The 13,983-nt window shown below is 45.1% G+C and overlaps 1 long non-coding RNA gene across 1 annotated transcript; it reads right to left on the bottom strand.

Moving 5' to 3' along the window:
- Positions 1 to 7,587: 7,587 nt before the first annotated feature.
- On the bottom strand, positions 7,588 to 9,298 carry LOC115600458. Its single transcript, XR_003988985.1, has 2 exons — positions 9,216 to 9,298; positions 7,588 to 7,654 (listed from the first exon to the last, which is right to left on the bottom strand). It is a non-coding gene; the product is annotated as an uncharacterized LOC115600458 (long non-coding RNA).
- Between the last annotated feature and the right edge of the window lie 4,685 nt (positions 9,299 to 13,983).

The following is a 13,983-nucleotide window of genomic DNA, read 5'->3' on the forward strand; positions in this document are numbered from 1 at the left end:
TTTTTTTTTGCATGGCATTTAAGAAAAAAGTCTCTCCAACTCAGTATGGGAACGGTACTGCAGCACTACTGCTCTTCTGCTACAGGCTCCATGTTGTATAACAATGTAGGAGAGCTGAGACCAAACTTGTCCCTGTCATGACAATGCAACACATCATAGCAATAGAAGCTTACTCCTTTTGGGTGCGTAGGACTGTATACCTAGGAAGACTGATGGCAAAATATCTCCCATCCTCGTCAGGGACATGGAAACACCAACAGAACAGCTGGTGTTGCAGACTCCCATAACTTTGCCATGCTTTTTCAGCTCATCAGTCAAAAATGTCACTCCTCCCCAGATAAAATGGCAGCATTCATCTGGGAAGGAATGTAGAGAAACATTGTCAACCAGGTGCCTTGAGTTGCCAAAGAGTGGGTGTGAGTCCACCTGTGCCTGATTAGGACAGGCCCCTATTGGGCACGAGCAAGACCAGGGGGCCAATAAAGGTGGGACACACACCCACAAAAGGCACCTCAGCTCACTCTGGTGAGAGGCATGGAGAGGCCAGCAGCTTGATGAGCCTCTGAAGCAAGAAAGGCTCCTCCCACTACACTTCTACCCTGGAAGCGCTGTGTGGTGGCTGGAGTCCTGGAAGAGACCAGCAGCTCGTCGAGCTTCAGGAGCAAGAATGGCTCCTCCCGCTACAAAGGAATAAAAGGGAGGAGGTTAACTCCTCTGGATGTATGAAGCAATATCCAAATATGAATACATGCAGAAAGGAATCCTGAAACCAAAAGAATGAGAGGACAAACCAGACCTGCAATGGACACTTGAATTGTGACTTTGGGGATTTTTCATGTCAAGAGTTTCTAGCATTAGGAGAGGGCAACATAGCAACACTATGAAATTATTTGACATTTCACTACCAGTTGTGCCTCTTAGAGATTTGACCCTCTAAACAGCTTGTGTTCCCAAGCAATAAGATGTGAAAGTCAGGAAAACAATTAGAACAGCTAAGGAAAAAAACCAACAAAAAACCAAAAAACCCCAAAGTGTCTGATTGGCACCATCCTGTCCGTTTTTTCAAACTCTAATTTGACTGAGTTCCTCGACTTTCATATGTTAGCTGCTTGCTTTGGCATCATAATGGTGATTTCCTCCTTTATCTGCAGTGTGTTTAGTGCTCCAGCCTTTCTCTGCATGTTACTGAAGACATCACCTTCCATATCCGTGTCCAAAGGGAGGTACCACCTTGGAAATCATGGCAGTGGTACTCAGGCCTCACAGTGAGGAGACACTGTGAACTTGGCATGGGTGAAAATCCGAGTTTTGCAGCAGCCAGCAAAGCTGTCAGGGAGCTAGCAGGAACTCAGGACTGATCAACAGAGCTGAGCTGAAGCCCACAGTTCTGCAAGAGGTGGCATGGCACAAAATGGACTAGAACTCAGCTCACCTTTATGATAGCAAGAGCTCTTGTTCAGGGCCTCACAGATCCCAGCAGCCTTCAGTTAAAGCAGGAAGCAAATTATTAGTGTTAGTGGGAGCTATTTCTGAACTGAATGACATGTCTAGGTCCAGGACTAGCTGTAAAAGGCACCTTGATCCTGCTGGAACTTTCACCCTGGCTCCAGCTGGAGGTGGTCCCTGACTTTGTTTCACGCAGAGATGCTGAGGAGGCCACTGTGCTAGCTATTTGTTTCCCTCCCAGCCTGGGACAAGGCAGTGAGCACTGAGCCAGCCAGGAATGACCTTCACAGAGATAATCACTGACTGGGTTTTTCTCACCTCAGGCACTGGCCTAAATCATAGAGAATGGGGCAAATACCTCATATTCAGTGGTCACACCTTAAGTAGTCCACAGAACAAGATTTCCCCAAGATGCTCACTTAAGAGCAGGCTTTCAACCTGAAATTAAAAGCTTTATACCCCTTCCTCTCTTTTTGCTCCTCTAATGTAACAAGGATAATGAGAAAATTGCAATTACAGCACTATTTCAAAGAGTACTCCTCGCATTTGCATATAGATAGCAAGTAACAACCCTACCTTTCTCAACCCTTTTAGAAAATAACTTCAGCTTTGAAATATGCTGCTCTCCCTCTGCCATGTTCCTGGCTTCCTAATTGCTTACCCTTCCCTCTCTTTTTTCCAGATGCTAATGCACCTTGAAAGGCAACTGCAAATACTTGCCTGGCATTATTGTTCCATTTAAATGATCTCTCATGTTGCCAAGGGGATATTATCCCTTCCTCAAGGAGAAGAAAGCATATTAGAATATTCTGTACAAACACAGATATCATGAGGAAAATGTCTGAGAGTGTTCAAGTTTAAGTTCTGATCTACTTGTACCATTCTGTTACATAAACAAAAATGACCTACATTATTTTCCAAAATACAGTCAGTGAACTCTGCCACTTACCAGTATGTTTTCTGCTCACTAACAGTAGCTTTGTCCTGCAGCTTCTCCAGGGTTTAAAAGTGATGCCTGGTGTGTATATAGGACAAGGTGTCAGGACTGTACCCAAAGCAGGAAAGTATAATAAAGTTTTGCTTCATTGCCAAAAGCAAATAATAGAAATATTTCCAAGAACAAAAAATAGACTAATCCAAGATTCAATAATAATAAATCCATTCCACAAGCCTCTCACCAGTAGCCAGTGAGGCACCCAGGAGGTACTTTTGTTACCAAGTATTATAATTTTATTTGACTATGCATTTTGAGTACCTTGTTGATGAAAATATATGATCACAAACAAAAAAACAGACAAGAGGTTTTGTCTTGTACTTGACCCTGCTTTACAGAAATGAAAGACTGGAAAGGTCTGGATTAATAGCATGTGTAACTTCTGTTATCCAAAGCTGACTAAAACCAAACAAAAAGGTTACTTGAGTACTGAATTCTAGGAAGTATTTTAAAATAAGTAAGAATATCATAACTAGATGCTGCTGATACTTTCCCATTTAATACAACGAGCTCAGCACAAACACTGCTCAGCACCACAAGATGCATTTGAGTTCTGACAGAAGTCCTGCACCAGGAGCTCTGGCTTTTCCCCACCTAAAGGTACAGAACCTAAAGCAGCTGCAGCTTTCCCAGGCAAAGTCTTCTCAGTAAATTGTACTATGGAAGGCAGCCAGCATTTGGCTGCTGCTGCTGTCTTATGGCAAGTTGAAAGTTAGAGTGGCATGTAATGGTAGTCATGCCCTACTGGAAAAAACTAATCTTTCTGTTTGGTATGTTGCAAACACGCAAAAGATCCTTTGCCAACATCTCTGCCCTAAAGATCTACAATCCAAGTCCAACGAACAAGATAAAAGTTCAGGAGCAAAGGAGGTCTGAAAATATAATAATTTAACAAATTATTACAAAAGACTGCAGTGGAATGTGTTACTCCTTTTCAAACACATCAGCTCATTACAGATTTTAATGGTTTTATTTAGGGACATATTTTACTAAGTGTACAGAAGTTATCTAGTTAAATTAAGTGGGTACAAGAGACCATTAATTTCATGTAGGCCACTGAACATCCACTAATAAAAATTTTAGCTACTACTGACCTTATCTGAAGTCAAATTCATGACCTTGAAGCACAGCAGTATAGTTCCATTACTAGTTCCTTTAAGTTAGCCAGTTCCCTAGGCGGGTCCCTGTGTTTGCTTCTCTTTTCTTCCGTGATTTTTCTTCTTTTTGTATGTGTGCTCCCAGTGACACTGAAGGGTAATTTTAATAGGTTCACCTAACAAAATCTACACATAACATCCCTTTTGAACAACCTCTCACCAAGGCTGGCTGTGAAAAAAAGGTGGAAAGAAACCTACTGAGGCTTCGGATGATGGAAAGTGGTGGGAAGTTTCACCATCTCTTTGCTTCTCCACAGACCTCCAGGAGCCAGATGCCTTTTTGATCTCAGCCAGAGTCCACTGGTCTGTTGTCATGAAGAAAGAAAAAAACCCACCTGCTTTCAGTTGCTGATGTATTTGCCTTTGATTTGCTCTTTAGCTGAGTTCTCCAGCACCAGAGGGGGATGTTTGACTCACAGTAGCGTGACTTTGAGTTTCACACAGCACGGTCTAGTTGGTTGCAGTAGCTTTTCTTGAAGCAGGTCATGGGGAAGAATTAAGCTCCTTCCTTCAGAGACATGCAAAACCCCTCCAGTTCAGACAGCCAAAGGGAGAAGAGACTGGCTCCTTTTGTGTGACTGTAAGCGTGGAGGTCCCTGTAGCAGGACACAGGTGAGCAGGACTCACGACCTTCATAAACCTCTGGATCTTGAAATGCCTAATAGGATGCCTAGATGAACAGGTATTTCAAATATATATATGAGAAAAGATGGTGTCCACAAATACACACTCACACGTTTGGTTCTGGTAAATAACAGGCTCTGTGCTTCAGTGAGGGCCCAGCTGCACCAAGTGCAGAAAACAGATAAAGAAGATAAAAGCAGGCCAAGTTGTAGGTTTTGTCCAGCGTTGAGTGGGTATTCAAATGGCAAGTTTTCCCTCCAAGTTGAACAGGGTTTACTAGCTAGGGCTCTGTCTGCAGAGTCACATTGTTGCTAGGTTAAATGTGACTTACACCTGAATGGCACAATGTGAGCTAAATGAGTTTGGGTCTGCTCTTACCTACCCATGGAGCCCTGACCTAAGAAACCCAAACATACCAAAAGATTATGTGGATGCCCCATCATCAGAAGTGTTCAAGGTCAGCTTGGGTAGGTCTTTGAGCAACGTGATGGAGAGAAAGATGGACTAGATGATCTTTAAAGGCCCCTTTCAACAAAACACATTCTGTGATTCTATGAATGAGTCACACTGAGGAAGGAGTCCAAGAATTAGACAAACAAATTATAAGAGAATCTGGAAGAAAGTAGGGTTTGTAATGGAACCAAGCAAAAAAAAAAAAAAAAAACAAACAAAAAAAGTATCTAGGTTAAGATGAAAAGCATTTTAAGCATCTGGGCTCACTAAGAGCAGATACTGAGTGGAGAGAGACTGGTGAGAGCATCTGAAGAACTGGAGGACATATTCCCAGATAGAAGGAAACACTCAACTAAGCAAAACTAGAAGTATTCAATGTCTGAGATACATAGGGCTAGGAGAGATAGGGAGAAAATACTTGAGAACAAACAGAGGGATTGATACAAATGCATTTATAACCTGGGAAAAAAACAACCAAACAACACACTTAAATCCATTGTGGAAGTACAGGCACAACCTGATATGATCTATACTTTTTCCTTTTTTTTTTTTTTTTTTTTTTTCTTAATGAAGCTAAAAGAAGCACCTGGGGGGAGAAAGCTCAAACCCACTTTTTGTGTGTTGTGTGCTACAGCAGGGAGGGAAGAAGAAAGTCTGAGGCATTTGGCTTGTCAGATATGCTACAAATATTACACTGACTAAAAAAAAATGTTATGGTTAGAATAACAGAAGAAAATGAGACATGGACTTGCTCACATTCTTCTGAGTAAGCTGCATTTACTGCAGACTATTGTTTTTGCTTTGCAAAGGCAGCCCTTTCTAGCAGCCCCAGCTAAGGAGATGGCTCCCAGACCTGTTTCTGGCAGATGTGGTGTGTCAGGCAGAGTCAGTCCCAACCAACCACACCGATGTAGGCAACCTGCTGAGCATGTTTGGCTACAGACATTTCACCACTACTTCTACTGTACCCATGTGAGCATTCTGCTTGAAATCAGTGTTAAGGTAAGAAAACTCTGCTGGTAAAGGTGAAGGGGTCAGATACTCATTCTCAGCACCACAGAAAAGTGCATGGAATAGTTGTTGCTGTGTAAAACCCCATTAGAGATGCTGAGCTTTTCAGTTCCCCCAGGAATATCAACACAGCCATTGTGGCCCCCCCACCTTCACTGTGGGAACTTTAGGCTCCCCATGAGACCCCAGTTCTTTGCTTGAGGGGGAAGGAGCAATCCAGAATTCCTGACGGGGTGGACGGTCCAGCACACCCCTAGGCAGTGAGCAGAGCCATCACAGAGGCCAAAGCCCTCCATGGTCACCATCTCCTTTACCCTGAGTCCCATGAGCTTGGCACAGCTGGTGTCACACTTTATGTCAGCCATGTACTGTTTCCCCCACAGACATTTTATCCTGGCTGGCACAGCAGGCTATCAGCCAGGTGCAATGCTGGCAGGGCAGGTTTCCTCCTGCTGATGGGTGAGGTACAAACAAGCTAAGCCTGTGGCTGAAACAACACCAGCTGGCTTCTCCCTGCTGTGAGACCAGCAAGCAGAGCACAAAATTAGTCTTGAGCAACTTGCCTCTTCCCAGTTCAACCTGGTATTCTTCACCAGGAGCCTTCTGCTACATGCTTGTAGGCTGCTGCTCCCCAGCTGCTCCAGACACTGCTTCCCAACATGTGCATCCTGATTCCCCTATATACCCCCGGATCTCTCCATGTCCCTCTGCATCCCTCCAAGTGCCTCCACACTGCTAGGTTGCTACACCCTGGGAAAAAAAGAAGGGGAATTAAATCAACTATTCAGCTGGGACAGGTGAAAAATATGCTTTTTTCCTTTTTTTTTTAATTTTTTGCTACGGCTGGGGAGAAAGGCCAGGACCATCCCCTGTACTCAGCACTGGTGAGGCCACACCTCGAGTCCTGTGTCCAGTTCTGATCCCCTCAGGAAGGAGATTGAGGTGCTGGAGCAGGTCCAGAGAAGAGCAAGGAGGCTGTGAAGGGATCCAGCACAAGTCCTGTGAGGAAGGGCTGAGGGAGCTGGGGGTGTTCAGACTGGAGAAGAGGAGGCTCAGGGGAGACCTCATCACTCTCTACAACTCCCTGAAAGGAGGTTGGAGCCAGAGGGGGGTTGGTCTCTTTTCCCAGGCAACTCTCAGCAAGACAAGAGGGCATGGTCTCAAGTTGTGCCAGGGGAGGTTTAGGTTGGATATTAGAAAGAATTTCTTTATGGAGAGGGTGATCAGGCATTGGAATGGGCTGCCCAGGGAAGTAGTGGATTCTCCGTCCCTGGAGATATTTAAAAAGAGACTGGATGTGGCACTCAGTGCCATGGTCTGGTAACCACAGTGGTAGTAGATCAAGGGTTGGAATTGATGATCTCAGAGGTCCCTTGCAACCCAGCCGATTCTGTGGTTCTATGACCAGCTGGTGCCACACAAATGCAGGTTGTCCCCTTGCCCCAGGTGGTGGGGTACACACCCTTCCTGATGTGTTTCTTGAGCTCAGCCATGATGGTTCACCAGCAGCATCATTCCTCACACATCCTGGCATTGAGATCTGTTCCTGTTCTGGGTCTCTAGGTACCAATAACGGTGTGTAGATGGTTGTGCACCCCAGTAATGACAAGGAGCTGGAAGGTGGCATGCAGAGCACACTGATGTGAAGTGAAAGCAGGCTGGGAAATAGTGTGCAGGAGAGCAGCATGCCAGCTGACAGGAGACACAGCTCAGTCTGTCAAAATCAGAAGTAAAATAACTAATTTGGGAAGAGAGGAGCAAACAGATGAGTGTGATGTGAGGACAGATTTATTAGGCAATGCAGCGTTCACTGCAACATCTCTCTAAAGAGAGTACTCAAACACAAGAGCTGCATTGCATGGTGTGTCCCGTGTGGAGTTCAGTAGTCACCGTGGTACTCCCGGTTCTCTGACTGTCCTCTTCAAGCTACAGACAAACTGGAGGTGAATCAAAAAGAGAAGCAAAACATCTGTGGAAAGAGAGAAGGGATACAGGGGTAATCACAGAGAGGGCTGAGCCTCCAGGCTGTGAACAAAGCACTTGGAAAATGGTTGCCCACAAAGGCAAGTCCTGCTCCTCTGCTGATAGCCACCAAACCCAGTTATGGCAGGGACAGTGGGGACCAAGTATGCAAGGGGGAGGAAAGGAGCCACATTACTTAACAGGATTAACCTCCATGGAGTAGGTGTTCCCCAGCTAAAACTTGTTAAAAGGCACACGCTGAGGTTTCTGCTTCCTTCTCCCGGCCACTGCTTTGGGTCCCACCTTGTACAATTTTGCCAGCTTTACCAGCCCTGCAGTGGCTGAGGAAAAGGCACAAGTGGGCCTGGGAACCACAGCAGGCATGAGGCAAGGTTCTGCAGTTTAGCTCAGTGGGGACCAGATCTTCCTCATATCTTTACAGGAATTTCCAGCCTCCCTTTTGGTCAGTGTAGAGTAGCGTGGGGCTGTTGCTTCATAGTTTTAAACAAGCAGCAGCTTCTGACAGCCTGGGAGAGTAGAAATGCCAGGTTTTACACTGAGGGAGGGAGTTTGTTATATAGAGAAGCATTTCAAGTCCTACAGGAAGTAAGCAGTGCATGAAGTTGAGCTGAGATGGGGACATGAAAAAGTTTTTGGTGCTGTGCTGAAGTGAATAAGCAAGGCGATGAGGTGAAGAAAGCTTTAGGCTTCCCTTGGTAAGAGAGTTACTCCTAATCAAGGTCTTTCTGCCAGGGTCACATCAGCAGCAAGTTGTCCTTGCTTTTCCACACCAATATTGGAAGAGATATTGCACAACTTTCTCCCCAAGCCTTGCTCCCCACCCTGGCCTCTCTAAGCCAGTGGTGTGGCATGCTGCTGGGGAGGCAGCTAGCCCAGCCCATGAGCCCAGTGGCAAGCAGCATAGCACCTTCCAGTCAGACAAGCCCTGACCCCTTCATCAGCTGCTTTCGCTTTGCAAATTACTCATGGCATTTCCTGTAAACACCATCAACATCACCTACAGGCTGTGAGCAGGGAAACACAGTGACATTATAAAATGTCTTCTAAAAGGGCAGGCTGCAGGGTTGGTTTGGTTTGGCTTGAGTTTTTTCTATTCTATTTTCTGTGCTTGGGAGAACTAGAAGTTGGGGCAAGGAGTGGAGTGTGGGGAAATCAACTGTTGCTTGAGAGGAGGGAAACCTCATCATGGTACTTTCCAAAGCTGCCCAAAACTTTGGCTTGGAACAGTTCTTTCCCTAGAAAACTTTGTGTGAGAAAAGATTAGGAGTGCTCTGTCTGCTTAATATTTTCCCATCCCAGTTCTGTACTCCCTGGAACGGAGGATAAAAAAAACCCAATACATTTGCATTCTAATGTCAGGATGTAAAGTAAGCCTGAAGGGGACATATAGGCAAATAGAGCTGCAATCTACAATACAACCAATCTCACACGCTTAAAAAGTTCATGATTCATGATTCATTCCTCAAATTTTGACATTGGACTAAAGACTGACTTAACTGTTATGCTTTGAAAAGGACAAGAAAACCAACAAAGAAACCTTGGTGTACGTGGAGGTCTGTTCCTCTTCTGTTATCTTTGTCTTCAGGTTCACCAGCAGGGGCTTAAATGTCTCCCTATGACTGTGAGACCTAGAAATAGCATAAAAAATTATGGCTCATATTCTCATGTGACTGCAAGCATCCAGGCATCTAGAAAGCAACAAATATCACAAGATGTGTAGATTCATCACAAGAATGAGGAATCATTACCAAACTTGTCACTAACACAAAGCAAAGAAGACTGACAGCGTCACCTTGCACTGGAATATACTGATGAATTGCAGTAAAAACTGGCTTCAAGGACTTTTTGAAGTCAAGCTTGTTTTCCTCTTGTTGGCATTTGCCAACCTCAGTCAAGACAGGATGGGGTCACCTTGCCAGGAGCTTTATGAAGACCTAGTTTTTCACCTCATGGCCTCCCAGTCCAATGTGAGATGGGGTCTGGTAAAGGGACTGACAGGATTAAAGCAATGAGATGAGAATATCTGTAAAGACTGGACCTGGATTATTGCTCCAGAGTAGACAGAGAAAAAGACAAAATAATGAACTGTGATGCACTATCACCAAAAAATGTGACAGAAAGTTAAATACACAGAGGCAGCTAATGCAACCTGTCAAGTTCCATGGCTTCACTGGCACATTGCCAGGTTTGGTGCCATCTGGCCCACAGCCATGCCAGAGGCTTCAATTAGATGAGGAGCAGTGATAGATGGATGAGAGCACATAGTTGCAGGGCAGGTGGAAGGAGCAAAAGGAGGGGAGACAGTGCGACACAGAATCAAATCTCCAAGGCTTAATTTTATTCCAAATTTCTGAGACCACTTGAACCAAGTTCTGTCATTTTCAAGAATGGTCAAAACCCACTATCTGCTGCCTACAAGGGCTTCATGTCACAAGAGACTGTGGTCTCTTATGAGACTCTCAATACATTTTTTTAGATCAAAGCAATTTGAAACTACCCAAGGGAAAATTTCTCATACTCTCTCTGCTCTTGCAGATTAAACTGGAAAAAGGGGAGAGACGGGAAGGGAAACTCATTAGTCTGTATTTCTAAAGCTCCAAGAACCTGAATCTATTTTGACTCAGCAGGAATAAAATAGCTGTACCTGGGCAAGTTGGATTTTCAGCCCAAACCTCACCCTTCCCCTTCAAAACCACTCTGCTCCCACATGAAGAGTTTTGTGTGGGATGTTTCTTTTCTTCTCTCAATGTCACCTCAAACCACTGCCCCACATTACATATTGCCCTGCAGCGTTATGCCCAGTGAGCAGAAAAACTGGCAAACAGGCAGGCCTTGGGCATGGCTTGCCTGATGGCCCTTCTCAGTGTGGTCAGCAGCTTTCTCAAACATCTCCTGAAGAACTGTGATAGAGACCTTTAGCAGCAAAGCTTGCAGGGAAAATGGCAAAGCAGAGGGCTGAACCATAGCAAAAGCATAGCATCATCCAGCTAGTGAAGCAGGAGGGTTCCCCTGTTGTCTTCTCTTGATAAGGGTGAGGATGACCCAGCTACTCCACTCCCTGCATAAAAAAACTTTGCTTAGAGGGTGCCAGGACAAGCAGAGGTCTCTTTGAGGACAGAGTTTCAAGGAGCCCGTAATAAAACTCAGAGTTAAGTGTCACCTCTATGTTCAGTGTAGGATGCCAGGATGCAGAGAGGGCTGGCTGCTCCCTAGGGAATGGGGAGCTGGGTGCAAGGATTACCCTAGTACCACCATGCCTTCAGTGGCAGACAGCATCCTGCAGGATCCAGGCGTGGTGGGCAGACCTGGGTGGTTACAGACATCTATTGACAGCCCTCAAAAGAGCAAGGGAGTGAGCCAGGACCAGGGTCCATCCAGAGGGTCCAGTCAAGAGCTGAAGCAGATAGGGGTGGGGACAAGGCTGGAGACAAGATACCTACAGCACACAAGCCTCATGGCCATCCAAGAGACAGAGCTGGAGACAGCCACATGTAAATCATAGGTCAGGTGGGGACCAACAGCCCCAGGATGAGCTGAAAAGAGGATCCTGGGCCCATGGCCAGGTTTGGGAGAAGCCCTAGGGGGGACTGTTCGGGGCCATTAAGGATTGCTGTTGCCCTCAGGGCTCTGACAGATGAAAATACAAGGAGAAGAGGGGTCCTTTTTTATAAACGTGCCCTTTCCCTCAGGCTACATACTGGCTGGACTCTGGTGTGAGGCCTTCCTATGGAAGTATCCACTCCTTCACTGATGCCTTCCAGGCTTGCCTGCATATGGCATATCTGCAGGGTGGTCCTTTATTCAGAGCCAGAAAAATCTTGTCCCAGCAGCTGATGTACACTCCTCAGAATCAGCTCCTTCCAGCACAGAGCACACCCCTTAAAAAATGTGTTAATGGAGGTGCGGAGTCCAGAGTTAAGAAATGCTATGATTAAGGCCACCTGTGCAACCTTACTTCATCACTCTTGTGTGTCTGCATTGGGAAATAATTGCCTGCCCCACAGTGTCTTACTCACTCAGCACACAGGATGGGCTGTGCGATGCTGTTTAGCCCCTGGCCTGTTCCATACCTGCTGGCATATGGCTGCAGGCTTTGCTGCATGCCCTGTTAGGGAAATGGCTATTTTACCATTTTTTTCAAACTCCCTATTATTAATGTGTCAGAGCATTTACCATGGGGCAATCCAGTTACACAGAATTCATTCATTCGAAGGTGGAAAATGGAGGTGAGAGAGAAAATAGAAGAATATTCTGTTTTTTAGTACGGAATCAGGGAACTTGAAACTCTCAGAAGCTGAGTGCACCCAGTACTCAGTATTGCACAGTATACAGTATCTTCAAGGACAAAACCAACCACGTTCAGCTGAATCATAAAACAGCCAGCATGTCTGCTAGTCAAATCCCAGTGCTTCCACTTGTAGCCAAACTGAAGGAAGAGCTGAATATTTCTAGCTTTCATCCACCATGTTTGCCATCAAAACGAGAGCTTTGCAGAATAGTTTGAAACAGATTTCAAGTCATAGAAACATCATCTTAGACAAAAAGACATTTGAGATTCAGACTAAGTCCTTCAAGGGAACTAATGCACTCTTATGTTCTTTAAGATACACTGTAAGATGTACTTACATGTATTTTAATAACCTCTGGTACCAATTTATACGTAGCCAGAAACCTGAAATTAGCCAGCACTAAGAAAAAGGCTGTGTTGGCAGTTTCTGAGAGTGGTATCTTCTCAAAGCAGCACATGCTTTTCTGTGTGCTGTCTGCAGAGTTCCTGGAGTTAGGAAGAAGGGTAAGAATTCAGCAAGCATCTTTCTTTCAGTCCCACCTTTTTATCCCTCCTAGCTCCCTGGCCATCCCCTCCTGTGATGAGCTGAAGTCCTTGTCATTCCAGACAGCCTTTCTCCAACAAGAGCCATCACTCTTGCAGTTTACCACACTCAGTCTTTCTCATCTAAGGTCTAAAAAGCTCAGACCACCAAGAACTTGCCACTCAGTTCACCAGGCACAACACAATCCACACCAGGTACCCTCAACTACTATGCCAGGAACCAGCCTGATGCCTCATGCTCAAACCATAACTCCATCCACCTGATGCCTAGTTCTTACCCTTTGTTTATGGTCTTCTTTTAACCTTTTAGCTTCTGTTTAGCTTTTACTCCTCCAGGAGACAAGAAAGGCTTTTTTTCTTTTTTAACAAAGAGCTCTGCCACCTGTGTGCCACTGAAGATCCTACAACACCAGAGTCTAAATCACTGCTTTCTTGCACAATCTGTCTCTCTGTACTCTATAGACTTGACTCTCACCTCTTCTCAGCCTTTTGTCTCAAAGTCTTGGGAAAAATCTCAGCTCTTTCTCAGTGATCCCATCTGCACCTCCCTTCCTAGACATCCCCTCCTCCATCCTTTCTCTGAGTCAGACCAGCCTTTCTGCCTTCCCTCCACAAACTCTTGCTTCCTAATTCCCATACCCTTTCCTCCCCTTCTCATGTTCTGCCACCTCATCTCTCCTGCTTTCTCTCAGGCCTCATCCTGCACTATTTACAGCTCTCACTTACCATCTTCTCATACAGTTTCTCCTTTTCACCTCTCTAGCATCATCTATTTGCAATTCACAAGAAGGTTCATAGTCTAAGTGGGGATTCCAGATGAGGGGAGGAGGAAACACACACCACAGCCCAGGTGTACGTTCATTTATGATGTTACATATCACCCAGGAAGTCATGTGATGTGCTGATGGTATCTTTGAAATCATTCTTGCACATTTCTGAAAAAAATGGACACACGTACAAGATAAGGCAGCAAAACTCGAACTGTTTACCACAAATGAGTGCTATTCCCTTTACTCAGATATCCTTTTAGCTCAGAAAGGAAATACCACATCTGCATGTGCATAGGCCAGGCTACAGACTGGTGTTTTGCGGTTCACATGAGCAGGTAGATTTGCATTAAGGGCAGACACAATGGTAAATTGAGCAGACAGATTACGTACAGCCACATCAGGTGTTGTAGAAATGCCCCTCATTTTCCCTCAGTTAATTAACATTGACCCATTTAAAAGGCCATTTGACTAAAAAACATACAAATATCAGCAGTTCTCTTTTGTCTTGGTGGCATGAAGACAGAGAGTACAACCAGCTCCCACCGTCTCTAAGATGAGGGTGACCAGAGGTGAATGACTGAATAGCTGATGAAGTTTCTTCACTGATCATTATCAGTCAGGCCAGCATCATTCTTCACAGCTAATTCCACCCACCACAGGTTTGTTTTGAAAGCAAGATGATGCCATTCCTTGTTGTGGATGCACTGTTTAGGC

The sequence above is a fragment of the Calypte anna genome, chromosome 1 (assembly GCF_003957555.1).
Source record: "Calypte anna isolate BGI_N300 chromosome 1, bCalAnn1_v1.p, whole genome shotgun sequence".
Lineage (NCBI taxonomy): Eukaryota > Metazoa > Chordata > Aves > Apodiformes > Trochilidae > Calypte > Calypte anna.